At 45.1% G+C, this 19,186-nt stretch overlaps 1 protein-coding gene across 2 annotated transcripts in view; it reads left to right on the forward strand.

Moving 5' to 3' along the window:
• The first annotated feature begins 285 nt into the window (after positions 1 to 285).
• The window catches only part of LOC148453569 (cornifelin homolog), a 72,249-nt gene continuing 53,348 nt past the window's right edge, over positions 286 to 19,186 (forward strand). Inside the window, exon 1 of one of the 2 annotated variants that reach the window (XM_088461980.1) lies at positions 286 to 363. The gene's annotated coding sequence lies outside the window, so the exon portion shown is untranslated. Of the gene's footprint in view, positions 364 to 2,991; positions 3,038 to 19,186 lie in introns of those variants that run through there. The other variant, XM_088461981.1, reaches the window with a different exon arrangement.

The raw sequence follows: 19,186 nt of genomic DNA on the forward strand, positions 1-19,186 counted from the left end.
CAGCTCAGGTCTCCTTTAAATTTAAAACTGCGCACATCTCTAATATATATATACATAATGTGTGTGTGTGTGTGTGTGTGTGTGTGTGTGTGTTATATGTGTGTATATAATATAATGCTGTATTTCAGCCCCCAGGCAATGGCGTGTGTGTCTGGCTGGCAGGGACAGTTAGTAGAGAGGATGTGGGGAGAGGGAGGTACGGTGGTTTGTGGAAGGGAGGGGGAGAAACTAGGAGGCTGAATGTAGGAAACGAAACCGAGAGTTTAGCCCCATGTGTCAGGTACTGTTCCCCAGCATCGCAGTGTGAGACCATCATTATCCGACAGCAGAGGGGCCAGCAGCCTGTTACACACCTGCCTACAGGTACGTGCCCTAAACATGAGGTATACCCAGAGACACAGACCCTGCACACAGGAGTCTACCCACAAAGTTATCTATATACAAGGAATAGCTTCTGGGCTCAGTCAGCAGCTGCCTGGTCTCCCGGCACAGTCCCTGGTCTCCCGGCACAGTCCCTGGTCTCCCGGCACAGTCCCTGGTCTCCCGGCACAGTCCCTGCTCTCCCGGCACAGTCCCTGGTCCGGATAAATAAGTACTCAGAAGTAGAGTAGCCGGAGAACTGAACATCTAACGTGCAACTGGCCAAGACTAGGAAATCCTTCCAGCAGAGAGAGATGTGTAAGTCCCCGGAGAGTCCTGGGATAGGAGTGACCTCTGCCAGTCCTGTGTGTAAGCTGTAGCATTATAACGTGTTTGTATTATCATGGTGAGAGTATTGTATTATCATAGTGAGAGTATTATATTATCACGCAGCCTCATTATTGCACACGTTGTCTGGGGCAGGTGAGGGCATAGTTATTAGTTAGGGGCACAGAATCGCAAAGCTGGACACAAGCAGCTGCACACAATCCCGTCCTTGCAATTATGGTAATGCAGAAGGAGGAGTCACGCCTGCTGCATGCATTACTTCTCCGAGCTGCATCCAAGGACGCGGCATTGGATAATCTGCGGCAACATTAGCCGGCTAAGTGACTCATGGGGTCACGCAAAGACAGGCGCCGCAGATACAAGAATGAGGCCAGGAAATCTCTATCAGCCGATGGAGATTCGGGCCTCTTCTCCCCCCCCAATGGCAGCAACACGTCTCTGTTTTGGGAAACGGAGGCTGTCGCCGCCCCCAATCACTGCTGCTGCTCTCCATGTGATCACGCATCACCCCGTACTGCACATGCACAGAACGGGTCAGACACCTGCGCACATTCCCGACTATCCATGGTTCCCTGTCAATGGTTTCATACCATCAAGGTTAACCACCAATGGTATCATCGATAGTTAGCCCACCGATGGCCATTCCTAACCCAGAGGCACAGACAATGACACTGGGATGATAATAATAGTAGTAATAGTAAAATTAATAATAATAGCAATAATAATGGTAATAGTAGTAATAATAATAATAATAATAATAGTAATAGCAGTTTTACTAATAGTAATAATAATAGTAATTGTAATAATAATAATAGTAAATAATAATGGTAATAGTAATAATAATAATAGTAATAATAGCAGTTTTACTAATAGTAATAATAATAGTAATTGTAATAATAATAATAGTAAATAATAATGGTAATAGTAATAATAATAATAATAGTAATAGCAGTTTTACTAATAGTAATAATAATAGTAATTGTAATAATAATAATAGTAAATAGTAATAGTAATAATAATAATAATAGCAATAATAATGGTAATAGTAATAATAATAATAATAATAATAATAGTAATTAATAGCAGTTTTACTAATAGTAATAATAATAGTAATTGTAATAATAATAATAGTAAATAGTAATAGTAATAATAATAATAATAATATTAATAGCAATAATAATGGTAATAGTAATAATAATAATAATAATAATAATAATAATAGCAATAATAATAGTAATTGTAATAATAATAATAGTAAATAATAATGGTAATAGTAATAATAATAGCAGTTTTACTAATAGTAATAATAATAGTAATTGTAATAATAATAATAATAATAATAGTAATAATAGCAGTTTTACTAATAGTAATAATAATAGTAATTGTAATAATAATAATAGTAAATAGTAATAGTAATAATAATAATAATAATAATAATAATAATAATAGCAATAATAATGGTAATAGTAATAATAATAATAATAATAATTAATAGCAGTTTTACTAATAGTAATAATAATAGTAATTGTAATAATAATAATAATAGTAAATAATAATGGTAATAATAATGGTAATAATAATGGTAATAATAGTAATAATAATTGTAATAATAGTAAATAATAATGGTAATAATACTAATAATAGTAATAATTGTAATAATAGTAAATAATAATGGTAATAATAGTAATAATAATAATAATAATAATAGTAATAATAATAATTGTAATAGTAAGTAATAATTGTAATAATAGTAAATAATAATGGTAATAATAGTAGTAATAATAATAATACTAGTAGAGATGAGTGAGTTTAGTTTTCTTGTAACCGAACCCCCCCTCACATTTCAGCGACATTATATGACGGGATACAATTACTGACTTTTTTATCTCCATCAGGCTCGGAACCCAAAACGAGGCAAAACATAATCTTCTTGGCGTCGGCTCTTGCAGTATTTTGGATAGCATGGAAAAGTCCCTCCTTCGTGTTTGGGCGCCATTTGGCAAGGAGATCCGATGGAGATAGGGTGGGCGGGAAGGGCTCCCTGAAATTTTGGGAAAACAAAGTGTGGTTAGTGGTTACTCAGCCGCAGTATTGTACCTAAAGCCAGTAATAGCTGGGACGCTGTGTCTGACATTCATTACAGATAAACTCTGGGAACATTGTGTACAAGCCTCAGGCACTGTGTGTAATTAATAACAGTGTCATTAGCCTTGTGCCTCTTTTTTCCAAGGGACGTTGTGTGTGTTATTAAAAAAAAAACATTACTAGCACCGGAATCTCGGCCCGTCAGAATCCCAGTGCTAGGATCCCGACCGCCGGGATACAGAAGGTAAGTAGGAGGGTTAAGTTTATGGGTTAGGGTTAGGCATTAAGGGGAGGGTTAAATTTAGGGTGTGGGGAGGGGGAGGTTTAGGTTTAGGCACTAGGTTAGGGCATACTTGACGGCAATGTGGCTGCCTCTTCCGGGAGGCAGCCAGCTCGGCACAGCAGTGGGGGAGAAAGGGGGCATGACCCATTTTCGGGGGCGGAACAGGGGGCGTGGCCACATCATCGTGTCATCACGGCCCTGCCCCTGCTACACAACGCATATATTATCGGCGTTGTGTTGCCAGGAGCGGGGCCAGGATGGCGCGATTCAGCGTAAATCGCGTTATCAGAATCCCTGGCCCAGCCACTTTGACCAGGTAAGTGGTGATGACGATGGGGGGAGCGGACGCAAGAGGTGTGTGCAGGTGGACTTGCCCCCTCTTCTGGCAGGTCGGGAGCTACAAACCGATTTTCGGGAGGCTCCCCACCATTTCGGGAGGCTAGGCATGTATGGGTTGGGGTCAGGTACCAGTGAGGGTGGGATAGGGTACGGAGATGGGGAGGGTTAGCATACAAACCAACAAGTCTCAGTATGCTAACCCTGTTGGGATGCTGGCATCGGGATTCTAACCACCGGGATCCCGAGCGTTGGCACATCCCATACCACACCTGTCTGATCTTGTGGTCATTTGTTTAAAAAGAAAAAAAAAAATTAAAAAAAACTTGTCTTGTGTGTGAACGCTGTGCAGGCAGGCCAGGCAGAGGTACTGTGCAGGCAGGCCAGGCAGAGGTACTGTGCAGGCAGGCCAGGCAGAGGTACTGTGAAGGCAGGCCAGGCAGAGGTACTGTGCAGGCAGGCCAGGCAGAGGTTCTGTGCAGGCAGGCCAGGCAGAGGTACTGTGCAGGCAGGCCAGGCAGAGGTACTGTGCAGGCAGGCCAGGCAGAGGTACTGTGCAGGCAGGCCAGGCAGAGGTACTGTGCAGGCAGGCCAGGCAGAGGTACTGTGCAGGCAGGCCAGGCAGAGGTACTGTGCAGGCAGGCCAGGCAGAGGTTCTGTGCAGGCAGGCCAGGCAGAGGTACTGTGCAGGCAGGCCAGGCAGAGGTACTGTGCTAAACAATTACTTTCAGTAGGTGCCGTGCCACTGTTGCAATGTGAAGTTGACGTTAATATCAGAGCTGTAAGTCACAGTGTGAAGTTGGTGATGGTAATATCAGAGCTGTAAGTCACAGTGTGAAGTTGGTAATATCAGAGCTGTAAGTCACAGTGTGAAGTTGGTGTTGGTGATATCAGCGCTGTAAGTCACAGTGTGTAGTTGGTGATGGTGATATCAGCGCTGTAAGTCACAGTATGAAGTTGGTGATGGTAATATCAGAGCTGTAAGTCACAGTGTGAAGTTGGTGATGGTAATATCACAGCTGTAAGTCACAGTGTGTAGTTGGTGATGGTAATATCAGAGCTGTAAGTCACAGTGTGTAGTTGGTGATGGTAATGTCAGCGCTGTAAGTCACAGTGTGTAGTTGGTGATGGTAATATCAGCGCTGTAAGTCACAGTGTGTAGTTGGTGATGGTAATATCAGAGCTGTAAGTCACAGTGTGTAGTTGGTGATGGTAATATCAGAGCTGTAAGTCACAGTGTGAAGTTGACGTTAATATCAGCGCTGTAAGTCACAGTGTGTAGTTGACGTTAATATCAGCGCTGTAAGTCACAGTGTGAAGTTGGTGATGGTAATATCAGCGCTGTAAGTCACAGTGTGAAGTTGGTGATGGTAATGTCAGCGCTGTAAGTCACAGTGTGTAGTTGGTGATGGTAATATCAGAGCTGTAAGTCACAGTGTGAAGTTGACGTTAATATCAGCGCTGTAAGTCACAGTGTGTAGTTGACGTTAATATCAGCGCTGTAAGTCACAGTGTGAAGTTGGTGATGGTGATGTCAGAGCTGTAAGTCACAGTGTGAAGTTGGTGTTGGTAATATCAGCGCTGTAAGTCACAGTGTGAAGTTGGTGATGGTAATATCAGCGCTGTAAGTCACAGTGTGAAGTTGGTGATGGTAATGTCAGCGCTGTAAGTCACAGTGTGAAGTTGGTGATGGTAATATCAGAGCTGTAAGTCACAGTGTGTAGTTGGTGATGGTAATATCAGAGCTGTAAGTCACAGTGTGAAGTTGGTGATGGTAATGTCAGAGCTGTAAGTCACAGTGTGTAGTTGGTGATGGTAATATCAGAGCTGTAAGTCACAGTGTGAAGTTGACGTTAATATCAGCGCTGTAAGTCACAGTGTGTAGTTGACGTTAATATCAGCGCTGTAAGTCACAGTGTGAAGTTGGTGATGGTGATGTCAGAGCTGTAAGTCACAGTGTGAAGTTGGTGTTGGTAATATCAGCGCTGTAAGTCACAGTGTGTAGTTGGTGATGGTAATATCAGCGCTGTAAGTCACAGTGTGTAGTTGGTGATGGTAATATCAGAGCTGTAAGTCACAGTGTGAAGTTGGTGTTGGTAATATCAGCGCTGTAAGTCACAGTGTGTAGTTGGTGATGGTAATATCAGCGCTGTAAGTCACAGTGTGTAGTTGGTGATGGTAATATCAGCGCTGTAAGTCACAGTGTGAAGTTGGTGATGGTAATATCAGAGCTGTAAGTCACAGTGTGTAGTTGGTGATGGTAATATCAGAGCTGTAAGTCACAGTGTGAAGTTGGTGATGGTAATATCAGAGCTGTAAGTCACAGTGTGAAGTTGGTGATGGTAATATCAGAGCTGTAAGTCACAGTGTGTAGTTGGTGATAGTGATATCAGCGCTGTAAGTCACAGTGTGAAGTTGGTGATGGTAATATCAGCGCTGTAAGTCACAGTTTGTAGTTGGTGATAGTGATATCAGCGCTGTAAGTCACAGTGTGAAGTTGGTAATATCAGAGCTGTAAGTCACAGTGTGAAGTTGGTGATGGTAATATCAGCTATGTAAGTCACAGTGTGTAGTTGGTGATGGTAATGTCAGCGCTGTAAGTCACAGTGTGAAGTTGGTAATATCAGAGCTGTAAGTCACAGTGTGAAGTTGGTGATGGTAATATCAGAGCTGTAAGTCACAGTGTGTAGTTGGTGATAGTGATATCAGCGCTGTAAGTCACAGTGTGAAGTTGGTGATGGTAATATCAGAGCTGTAAGTCACAGTGTGAAGTTGGTGATGGTAATATCAGAGCTGTAAGTCACAGTGTGAAGTTGGTGATGGTAATATCAGCGCTGTAAGTCACAGTGTGTAGTTGGTGATGGTAATATCAGCGCTGTAAGTCACAGTGTGAAGTTGGTGATGGTGATATCAGCGCTGTAAGTCACAGTGTGAAGTTGGTGATGGTGATATCAGCGCTGTAAGTCACAGTGTGAAGTTGGTGATGGTAATATCAGAGCTGTAAGTCACAGTGTGTAGTTGGTGATGGTAATATCAGCGCTGTAAGTCACAGTGTGAAGTTGGTGATGGTAATATCAGAGCTGTAAGTCACAGTGTGTAGTTGGTGATGGTGATATCAGCGCTGTAAGTCACAGTGTGTAGTTGGTGATGGTAATATCAGAGCTGTAAGTCACAGTGTGAAGTTGGTGATGGTAATATCAGAGCTGTAAGTCACAGTGTGTAGTTGGTGATGGTAATATCAGAGCTGTAAGTCACAGTGTGTAGTTGGTGATGGTGATATCAGCGCTGTAAGTCACAGTGTGAAGTTGGTGATGGTGATATCAGCGCTGTAAGTCACAGTGTGAAGTTGGTGATATCAGCGCTGTAAGTCACAGTGTGAAGTTGGTGATGGTGATATCAGCGCTGTAAGTCACAGTTTGTAGTTGGTGATAGTGATATCAGCGCTGTAAGTCACAGTGTGAAGTTGGTGATATCAGCGCTGTAAGTCACAGTGTGAAGTTGGTGATGGTAATATCAGCGCTGTAAGTCACAGTTTGTAGTTGGTGATAGTGATATCAGCGCTGTAAGTCACAGTGTGAAGTTGGTGATGGTAATATCAGAGCTGTAAGTCACAGTGTGAAGTTGGTAATATCAGAGCTGTAAGTCACAGTGTGAAGTTGGTGATGGTGATATCAGAGCTGTAAGTCACAGTGTGTAGTTGGTGATGGTAATATCAGCGCTGTAAGTCACAGTGTGAAGTTGGTGATGGTAATATCAGAGCTGTAAGTCACAGTGTGTAGTTGGTGATGGTAATATCAGAGCTGTAAGTCACAGTGTGAAGTTGGTAATATCAGCGCTGTAAGTCACAGTGTGTAGTTGGTGATGGTAATATCAGCGCTGTAAGTCACAGTGTGAAGTTGGTGATGGTAATATCAGCGCTGTAAGTCACAGTGTGAAGTTGGTGATGGTAATATCAGCGCTGTAAGTCACAGTGTGAAGTTGGTGATGGTAATATCAGCGCTGTAAGTCACAGTGTGAAGTTGGTGATGGTGATATCAGAGCTGTAAGTCACAGTGTGAAGTTGGTGATGGTGATATCAGAGCTGTAAGTCACAGTGTGAAGTTGGTGATGGTGATATCAGAGCTGTAAGTCACAGTGTGAAGTTGGTGATGGTAATATCAGAGCTGTAAGTCACAGTGTGAAGTTGGTGATGGTGATATCAGAGCTGTAAGTCACAGTGTGAAGTTGGTGATGGTGATATCAGCGCTGTAAGTCACAGTGTGAAGTTGGTGTTGGTGATATCAGCGCTGTAAGTCACAGTGTGAAGTTGGTGATGGTGATATCAGCGCTGTAAGTCAGTGTGAAGTTGGTGATGGTAATATCAGCGCTGTAAGTCAGTGTGAAGTTGGTGATGGTAATATCAGCGCTGTAAGTCACAGTGTGAAGTTGGTGATGGTAATATCAGAGCTGTAAGTCACAGTGTGAAGTTGGTGATGGTAATATCAGCGCTGTAAGTCACAGTGTGAAGTTGGTGATGGTAATATCAGCGCTGTAAGTCACAGTGTGAAGTTGGTGATGGTAATATCAGAGCTGTAAGTCACAGTGTGAAGTTGGTGATGGTAATATCAGCGCTGTAAGTCACAGTGTGAAGTTGGTGATGGTGATATCAGAGCTGTAAGTCACAGTGTGAAGTTGGTGATGGTGATATCAGCGCTGTAAGTCACAGTGTGAAGTTGGTGATGGTAATATCAGCGCTGTAAGTCACAGTGTGTAGTTGGTGATGGTGATATCAGAGCTGTAAGTCACAGTGTGTAGTTGGTGATGGTGATATCAGCGCTGTAAGTCACAGTGTGAAGTTGGTGATGGTAATATCAGCGCTGTAAGTCACAGTGTGAAGTTGGTGATGGTAATATCAGCGCTGTAAGTCACAGTGTGAAGTTGGTGATGGTAATATCAGAGCTGTAAGTCACAGTGTGAAGTTGGTGATGGTAATATCAGCGCTGTAAGTCACAGTGTGTAGTTGGTGATGGTGATATCAGCGCTGTAAGTCACAGTGTGAAGTTGGTGATGGTAATATCAGCGCTGTAAGTCACAGTGTGAAGTTGGTGATGGTAATATCAGCGCTGTAAGTCACAGTGTGTAGTTGGTGATGGTAATATCAGAGCTGTAAGTCACAGTGTGAAGTTGGTGATGGTAATATCAGCGCTGTAAGTCACAGTATGAAGTTGGTGATGGTGATATCAGCGCTGTAAGTCACAGTGTGAAGTTGGTGATGGTAATATCAGCGCTGTAAGTCACAGTGTGAAGTTGGTGATGGTAATATCAGCGCTGTAAGTCACAGTGTGAAGTTGGTGATGGTAATATCAGAGCTGTAAGTCACAGTGTGAAGTTGGTGATGGTAATATCAGAGCTGTAAGTCACAGTATGAAGTTGGTGAAGGTGATATCAGAGCTGTAAGTCACAGTGTGTAGTTGGTGATGGTAATATCAGAGCTGTAAGTCACAGTGTGAAGTTGGTGATGGTAATATCAGCGCTGTAAGTCACAGTGTGATGGTGGTAATATCAGAGCTGTAAGTCACAGTGTGTAGTTGGTGATGGTGATATCAGAGCTGTAAGTCACAGTGTGAAGTTGGTGATGGTAATATCAGCGCTGTAAGTCACAGTGTGTAGTTGGTGATGGTAATATCAGAGCTGTAAGTCACAGTGTGTAGTTGGTGATGGTAATATCAGCGCTGTAAGTCACAGTGTGAAGTTGGTGATGGTAATATCAGAGCTGTAAGTCACAGTGTGAAGTTGGTGATGGTAATGTCAGAGCTGTAAGTCACAGTGTGAAGTTGGTGATGGTAATATCAGAGCTGTAAGTCACAGTGTGTAGTTGGTGATGGTAATATCAGAGCTGTAAGTCACAGTGTGTAGTTGGTGATGGTAATATCAGAGCTGTAAGTCACAGTGTGAAGTTGGTGATGGTAATATCAGAGCTGTAAGTCACAGTGTGTAGTTGGTGATGGTAATATCAGAGCTGTAAGTCACAGTGTGAAGTTGGTGATGGTAATATCAGAGCTGTAAGTCACAGTGTGAAGTTGGTGATGGTAATATCAGAGCTGTAAGTCACAGTGTGAAGTTGGTGATGGTAATATCAGAGCTGTAAGTCACAGTGTGAAGTTGGTGATGGTAATATCAGAGCTGTAAGTCACAGTGTGAAGTTGGTGATGGTAATATCAGAGCTGTAAGTCACAGTGTGTAGTTGGTGATGGTAATATCAGAGCTGTAAGTCACAGTGTGAAGTTGGTGATGGTAATATCAGAGCTGTAAGTCACAGTGTGAAGTTGGTGATGGTAATATCAGAGCTGTAAGTCACAGTGTGAAGTTGGTGATGGTAATATCAGAGCTGTAAGTCACAGTGTGAAGTTGGTGATGGTAATATCAGCGCTGTAAGTCACAGTGTGTAGTTGGTGATGGTAATATCAGAGCTGTAAGTCACAGTGTGTAGTTGGTGATGGTAATATCAGAGCTGTAAGTCACAGTGTGAAGTTGGTGATGGTAATATCAGAGCTGTAAGTCACAGTGTGTAGTTGGTGATGGTAATATCAGCGCTGTAAGTCACAGTGTGTAGTTGGTGATGGTAATATCAGAGCTGTAAGTCACAGTGTGAAGTTGGTGATGGTAATATCAGCGCTGTAAGTCACAGTGTGTAGTTGGTGATGGTGATATCAGCGCTGTAAGTCACAGTGTGTAGTTGGTGATGGTAATATCAGCGCTGTAAGTCACAGTGTGAAGTTGGTGATGGTGATATCAGCGCTGTAAGTCACAGTGTGTAGTTGGTGATGGTAATATCAGAGCTGTAAGTCACAGTGTGTAGTTGGTGATGGTGATATCAGAGCTGTAAGTCACAGTGTGTAGTTGGTGATGGTAATATCAGCGCTGTAAGTCACAGTGTGAAGTTGGTGATGGTAATATCAGAGCTGTAAGTCACAGTGTGTAGTTGGTGATGGTAATATCAGAGCTGTAAGTCACAGTGTGTAGTTGGTGATGGTGATATCAGCGCTGTAAGTCACAGTGTGAAGTTGGTGATGGTGATATCAGTGCTGTAAGTCACAGTGTGTAGTTGGTGATGGTAATATCAGCGCTGTAAGTCACAGTGTGAAGCTGGTGATGGTAATATCAGCGCTGTAAGTCACAGTGTGTAGTTGGTGTTGGTAGTATCAGAGCTGTAAGTCACAGTGTGAAGTTGGTGATGGTGATATCAGTGCTGTAAGTCACAGTGTGTAGTTGGTGATGGTAATATCAGCGCTGTAAGTCACAGTGTGAAGCTGGTGATGGTAATATCAGCGCTGTAAGTCACAGTGTGTAGTTGGTGTTGGTAGTATCAGAGCTGTAAGTCACAGTGTGAAGTTGGTGATGGTGATATCAGAGCTGTAAGTCACAGTGTGAAGTTGGTGATGGTGATATCAGCGCTGTAAGTCACAGTGTGTAGTTGGTGATGGTAATATCAGAGCTGTAAGTCACAGTGTGTAGTTGGTGATGGTAATATCAGCGCTGTAAGTCACAGTGTGAAGCTGGTGATGGTAATATCAGCGCTGTAAGTCACAGTGTGTAGTTGGTGTTGGTGATATCAGAGCTGTAAGTCACAGTGTGTAGTTGGTGATGGTAATATCAGAGCTGTAAGTCACAGTGTGAAGTTGGTGATGGTAATATCAGAGCTGTAAGTCACAGTGTGAAGTTGGTGATGGTAATATCAGCGCTGTAAGTCACAGTGTGTAGTTGGTGATGGTAATATCAGAGCTGTAAGTCACAGTGTGAAGTTGGTGATGGTAATATCAGCGCTGTAAGTCACAGTGTGAAGTTGGTGATGGTGATATCAGCGCTGTAAGTCACAGTGTGTAGTTGGTGATGGTAATATCAGAGCTGTAAGTCACAGTGTGTAGTTGGTGATGGTGATATCAGAGCTGTAAGTCACAGTGTGTAGTTGGTGATGGTAATATCAGCGCTGTAAGTCACAGTGTGAAGTTGGTGATGGTAATATCAGAGCTGTAAGTCACAGTGTGTAGTTGGTGATGGTAATATCAGAGCTGTAAGTCACAGTGTGTAGTTGGTGATGGTGATATCAGCGCTGTAAGTCACAGTGTGTAGTTGGTGATGGTAATATCAGAGCTGTAAGTCACAGTGTGTAGTTGGTGATGGTAATATCAGCGCTGTAAGTCACAGTGTGAAGCTGGTGATGGTAATATCAGCGCTGTAAGTCACAGTGTGTAGTTGGTGTTGGTAGTATCAGAGCTGTAAGTCACAGTGTGAAGTTGGTGATGGTGATATCAGAGCTGTAAGTCACAGTGTGAAGTTGGTGATGGTGATATCAGAGCTGTAAGTCACAGTGTGTAGTTGGTGATGGTAATATCAGCGCTGTAAGTCACAGTGTGAAGCTGGTGATGGTAATATCAGCGCTGTAAGTCACAGTGTGTAGTTGGTGTTGGTGATATCAGAGCTGTAAGTCACAGTGTGTAGTTGGTGATGGTAATATCAGAGCTGTAAGTCACAGTGTGAAGTTGGTGATGGTAATATCAGCGCTGTAAGTCACAGTGTGAAGCTGGTGATGGTAATATCAGCGCTGTAAGTCACAGTGTGAAGTTGGTGTTGGTAGTATCAGAGCTGTAAGTCACAGTGTGAAGTTGGTGATGGTGATATCAGAGCTGTAAGTCACAGTGTGTAGTTGGTGATGGTAATATCAGCGCTGTAAGTCACAGTGTGAAGCTGGTGATGGTAATATCAGCGCTGTAAGTCACAGTGTGTAGTTGGTGTTGGTGATATCAGAGCTGTAAGTCACAGTGTGTAGTTGGTGATGGTAATATCAGAGCTGTAAGTCACAGTGTGAAGTTGGTGATGGTAATATCAGAGCTGTAAGTCACAGTGTGAAGTTGGTGATGGTGATATCAGAGCTGTAAGTCACAGTGTGTAGTTGTTGTATTAATCCAGAGCCGGATTAATAATGGAGCTGGTTAGAGTGGTAGCTCCAGGCCCACCATTAAAATAGGCCCCTGAACAGCATGACCGATTTTTTTTTTCTTACTGTTGCAGAATTCTGCTGTTGCCGCCTGAGTCCACGCTCCTCCCGGCTGCGGGCCATGGGGTTGCAGGCCGCCGGCATATTGGCGGTGCAGTGGAAGGCTTCACTATCCCTCCATGTGCCGCCTACATACAGTCACTCAGCACCTCCTACGTGCTGCGAGATGTCATGGCGTGTGATGTCATGGCGTGTGATGTCATGGCGTGTGATGTCATGGACGTTCTGCCCCGCCACCACCGCACTCTTGATGCAGCCCGGCCGTGTGCACAGTCAGACTAGCACAGGCACGGCCGGCCGGCAGCGTGTGTGATCCTCCCGAGTGAGGCGAGATGCAGGTCCTGCTGTCTGGCTGCTGCTATTAACTGATATAGTAGTAAGCAGAATGCACGGCAGCCTGAGGCGCTACTGATTACATCATTATATATATATCAGCGCTGTTAGAAAAAATAAATATGTAATATAAATAAATACAGATATTATACTGTGTATATATATATTGTAAACATATGTAAATATAATACAATGGCAAATAATTGAGTGATATTTGTATGGCATAGGAAGAGTGCATATAACTATAATACTTACCAGGCTAAATACCCAGTCTGGACCGTCTATGGTGCCGTAAGATCCCAATCACATTCTCTGTGTACAGCTCCCTTGTGGTGTGTGTTCCATTACGCCAAATCTCCTGAGACCCATCACATGTAGTGAAGCAGCGCCATGGATGGTCCAGTGTGAGAATGTATGTATGTATGTATATATATAGGTATGTATCTTACTTACCTACCCTCCGGATTTGGTTGGGAGCCTCCCGAAAATCGGGTGCCGCTCCCGACCTCCCGGGAAGCGGTCAAGTCTCCCGGCTGCCGCCAACCCCTCCTGGCCCACCCCAATTGTTTGTAAAACCCGCGGCAGCAAAGGGGGGCGGTGACGTGATTAGCGTCATTTTGGCACCGCCCCCTGCATCACACTGTAATATCAGCAGTGTGTAGTGGGGGCGGGGCCAAAATGACACGCTCGCATGGCTCCGCCCCTTCTCCACCCACAAAATGTGTCATCTGGCTGGCTCTGCCCCCGTTTGCTGGCCACGCCCCCCCCCAGTAATGCCGATCTGGCTGCTTCCTCCCGGAAGTCGGCAAGTATGGTATGTATGTAGAAAGGGGGCCCTAGACTGCACACGCTGAAAATGTTATAATATATATATAATTGGAGGTGCTACCTGTGGAGACTATTGTTGCAAACATACAAAAAAGATTTACAGATGCACAACTCCCACATTACTCATTATACTGTATATAATAATACATTTTGCAATAAATAGAGGTTTTTAGCATAATCATGGCCAGGGTTATGGGCCTACCCACCATATCCAGGTAACCTCTTTCGGGCAGGTCCCTAACAGACTAGAGTTCAAATCCAGAGCGCAGGACCCCCCAAACCAGCCCAGCTAAGCCGCCCCAGGTCACCGCTATAATAAGGAAAGGTGCGGTGTATGAAGCTGCAGGATAGATAAGAGCAGCAGCTGCATGTAGGGAGGTGACAGACAAAGATGTGAGAATAATATATATATATATTACACAAACAATAGAGGTGCTAAATGTGCAAGAAAGGAAAATGTGATTATAATGCCATGCCCTGAGGCCGCCCAACCAAAGCAATCCAGGGGACCCACGCCCCAAATATCACCCCTAAGCTGCACTACAGTATAAACATTATTAGGACTTACCTAGGATTGTGCCTCTTGTTATAGTGTAGACAAAATGCCAGATCCCTGCTTAAAACCAATCATATATATGTATTATTTTCACATCTTTATCCGCTATGTACTAACCCTACCTCTGCACAACACAACTGATGCTCTCACACACATTAAGAGGGTAATTCCATGGACTGACCCCTGACGAGGCAACACCTGTTACTCCATACCCATCCCAGGAGACCACGTCATGGAGCTGATATAGAGAAAGCCAAGTGTGCCCAGCTGTCATCCAAGCAGAAGGGGGATACTCTGAGGAATCTAAAATATACAACATATTTTGACTTGTTTAACCCTTTTTTGTTTACAACATAATCCCATATGTGGTCTCTCATAGTTTTCATGTCTTCAGTATTAATCTACTAGGTTGAAAATAATTGAAATGAACAAAAACCATTGAATGAGAAGGTGCCCAAACTTTTGCCTGGTACTGTAGGTATGTATGCATGTATGTATGTATGTATGTATGTATGTATGTATGTATGCATGTATGTATGCATGTATGTATGCATGTATGTATGCATGTATGTATGTATGCATGCATGTATGTATGTATGCATGCATGTATGTATGTATGTATGTATGCATGTATGCCTGTATGTATGCATGTATGCCTGCATATAGATATGTATGTATGTATGTATGTAGGTATTTTGTTTTCACGGCTGGCATGTGTTTTTTCGGTCACTTTCCATGGATGGGATCAGTAGTTGGAGGGTGTGCTGATCCTTTTAGTGCGATATTGGGGGTTCTCGGGGTGCCTCCAGGTTATTTAGCTCTCACTTTAGAAATACATAAACATATGATACAAAGTGGGTGCTATTATTATAATGCGTACAATCCCAGAAAGTAGGGATGCCTTGGCGTGGCTGGTGGCTTATCCTTATGTTTGCATATGTATGTACAGAGATCTCTGCTCTTACTATATAGGATGCAAATCTCCTTACTGGCCTATTTGCAAAGTGCTGGAAGAATATTCTGTCCTTGTTGTCACTTTCCATCATCTCATACCGGGTACACACTAGACGATATGTCGTCTGTTCCCGTAGATCAGTCCGACATATCGGGTTGTTCATCGGGGCTGCCTGCATGTACAGCCAATGGAGCAACCCAGCAGCCAAAGCCGGCAAGGGTTCATGGTGCCGGTGAACAGTATATTGGGCCTTCGGTCACCGGATCATGCAGTGTTTACCGATGGCCCAATATATCGGGTCCTTACTTTGTACCCAGCCCAAGTATGTGGCTCAAAGTTTCTATGCTTCCATCTTTATATTCATGCCTGGCAGACTGGCACATCATGGCTTCTCTCTTCATCACACACGACGGGCAGACTGGCACATCATGGCTTCTCTCTTCATCGCACACGACGGGCAGACTGGCACATCATGGCTTCTCTCTTCATCACACACGACGGGCAGACTGGCACATCATGGCTTCTCTCTTCATCACACACGACGGGCAGACTGGCACGTCATGGCTTCTCTCTTCATCACACACGACGGGCAGACTGGCACATCATGGCTTCTCTCTTCATCACATGACGGGCAGACTGGCACATCATGGCTTCTCTCCATCGCACACGACGGGCAGACTGGCACGTCATGGCTTCTCTCTTCATCACACACGACGGGCAGACTGGCACATCATGGCTTCTCTCCATCGCACACGACGGGCAGAGTGGCACATCATGGCTTCTCTCTTCATCGCACACGACGGGCAGACTGGCACATCATGGCTTCTCTCCATCGCACACGACGGGCAGTTGCAGGCGTCTGGGGTTGCTAAAGCCACAACAGTGCGGAGCAGCGCCATACGTCACCACGGAGGGGCATTGGGGTAGCACGCTGCTTTATGTTAGGGGATAATATCTCTGGTGATTACATTGAGTCCTAGGGACCTATACAATGAAGAGCGAGGTCCCTGCAGCATGACCGCACTTTCCCGGTTACAAATACTACCTGTGGTTTTACACTCTGTAAGGTCTGGATGGCACATTGGGTCTCATTCAGTCGGTCATGAGCGCTGAGCACTCACAACCGACTCGATGTTGCCCCACAGCGCACGCGCACGACGGAGCCGGCTCCGTCGTGCGCATGCGCGAGACCCGGCTAACGACGGGTGCTCCGTCGTTAGGGGTCTCGTAGCAGACGGGGCGAGCTGTCGATGTTGAGTGACAGCTCGTCCCATTTGCTGGGTGGGTCGGGGGCGTGCCCGGCCAAACGGAGGCGTTCCAGTCGGAACGCTTGCCGTTTGGGGGCGGCCATCATTGCTGATCTCAGAGGGGAACTTCCTGCTCGAACAGAGCAGGAAGCTCCCTGGGGCTTACGAGTGCCCAGACCCTACCCTAGGGTCTGGTCGTAAGCCCCGATGGTCTTGACCATCACCCATGTCGGTCGTTACAGTTGTGGGTGTTAACCCACAGCTTAACGATCGACAAGGAGGCGGCCATTCAGGAAGCAAGCGGCCACCCTGATTCAGAGCGACCGCTTGCAACAAACGACCAACTCTGAATGAGGCCCATTGTGCTTAATTTAAGTGCAGGTCACATATTTTAGTTGTATTTAATATTTACTTTGATCATAATTACATATTGGAAAACTAGCAATTGTCAGGTATGTTTCTGTTAAAGCACTTTATTGTATAAACCATAGATTGTTCTCTGTATGTAGCGATTATTCAGCGGTGATAATATAACAGGTGGTGTATGCTGCATATAAGCACAGACGGGAGAGGATTGATGTGGTAGAATGTTGGCGCGGTAGCTATGCCCTCCGTGGTGTTAGCCACACCCCATGGCACAGACCACACCCTCACATCACTGGTTACACCTCCACATTAGTAGTCACACCCCCTGCGGCGGTATACAATAGGCCCTTCATAAATTACAGCTCCAGGCCTATGAGGACCTTAATCTGGCACTGAGCACCACACACACATACACACACACCACACACACACACACCCATACACACCACACACACACACACACCCATACACACCACACACACACACACACCCATGCACACCACACACACACACACACCCATGCACACCACACACACACACACCCATACACACCACACACACACCACACACACCCATACACACCACACACACACCACACACACCCATACACACCACACACACACCACACACACCCATACACACCACACACACACACACCCATACACACCACACACACACACACACCCATACACACCACACACACACACACACCCATGCACACCACACACACACACACACCCATGCACACCACACACACACACACCCATACACACCACACACACACCACACACACCCATACACACCACACACACACCACACACACCCATACACACCACACACACACCACACACACCCATACACACCACACACACACACACCACACCCATACACACACACACACACACACACACCCATACACACCACACACACACCCATACACACCACACACACACACACCCATACACACCACACACACACCACACACACACACACACCACACACACACCACATACACACCCATACACACCACACACACACACACCCATACACACCGCACACACACCACACACACACCACATACACACACATACAAGCTCCTCCTTCCACATACACACCCCACACACACACACCACATGTACATACATTCCCCATATTATCTTCTCTACAACTTCCCCATTTACACACAGGAAACCACAAGATACTTGAATCGAATCCTTATAGATTTAGTCACCACAATAACTGGTAATAGGAGGAAGGAGCCGCCGGGTGCTCTGTGCGCCCGGATTTCAGCTTCCAGGTCCACGGTCATAAAATAATGCAGAAAACAAAATGTAATCAGTAAGTTGTCATTTTTATTAGGAAAAAACTGCTCTGTATCAGCCATAGTCACCTCTCTGTAGGGTGCTGTGATAGACTCACGATTTTTAATTGTGTGGCCTAATGAGGGTGAGGCCTAATGATGTAACGAGCCCGGCCCACCCCCTAAATGGCCAGTTGCATCTCCTCAAATGATTTATATGAAGCTTTTTATCTCAGACTCTGGTTCTATCGCCGTCCCGTGATTAGCGTGGTAATGCCATAATACTTCTTACCCACGCTCATCGATCCCACGCTGCGAGCGCATGGCGGCAGGGATGGTGCAACTAGTGTGCCCGCATCTATGGCGTGCATATGCTCGCCTACACCACACTACAATGGGGTAATCGCTGGCTATGAGCGCTCGCAGCCTGGCGACTGCTGCTCTTTGCCGAGAGGCGTACGCACGTGCGGGGGCTTCGCAGCAAAGATGAGGCTTAATACACCTGTAGGTCACCCTAAAAACCCAAAGAAACTCTGCATCACTGGGGGCTGCCCCCCCCCTGATAGGCTGGAGTAATTATGGGGGTCCTCCCTAGATGTACCCCCTGTCTCACTGTGCAGTCACATGAACCTCTATGAAGACAAAGAGTTAATCATCAGAAACCCCCCTGGTCTGTATAACGATGCCAACAATATAGGACCTCATTCAGAGGCGGTCGCACGGGAGCGATAGGTCGCACCCAAAGTGATCGAGAATATGCAAAACGAGCGCTCAATCGCAACGCACATCGTAAGCGCGGAAACACCCACAACAATGAAAGCACACCTATCTCTACGGCCTAATTCAGAGTCGGTCACAGGCGGCAGCCTACGTCAGCACGATTAACACCTGTTACATTGTTAATTGCCTACAGACATCGGTTGAGTCAGAAACCATCGCCTGCACTCGCAATGCTTAGGGTAGACCCTGGGCTGCCCTTAGCTCTGCGAGCAGTAGCGTCGTTAGTGCAACGAGATGATGTGTGTGATGACTCACTCAGTAATATATGCACTCCCTTAAACCGCCCTTTTTAAGGTCAACCAAGCCTGCGTGCGCAACACCACACCCCCGTTCACAAGCACCTTCCCCTGTAACCACCCACAAACGGCACGAAAT

Source organism: Taudactylus pleione, unplaced genomic scaffold, assembly GCF_031769625.1.
Source record: "Taudactylus pleione unplaced genomic scaffold, aTauple2 ptg001129l, whole genome shotgun sequence".
NCBI classification, from domain to species: Eukaryota; Metazoa; Chordata; class Amphibia; order Anura; family Myobatrachidae; genus Taudactylus; species Taudactylus pleione.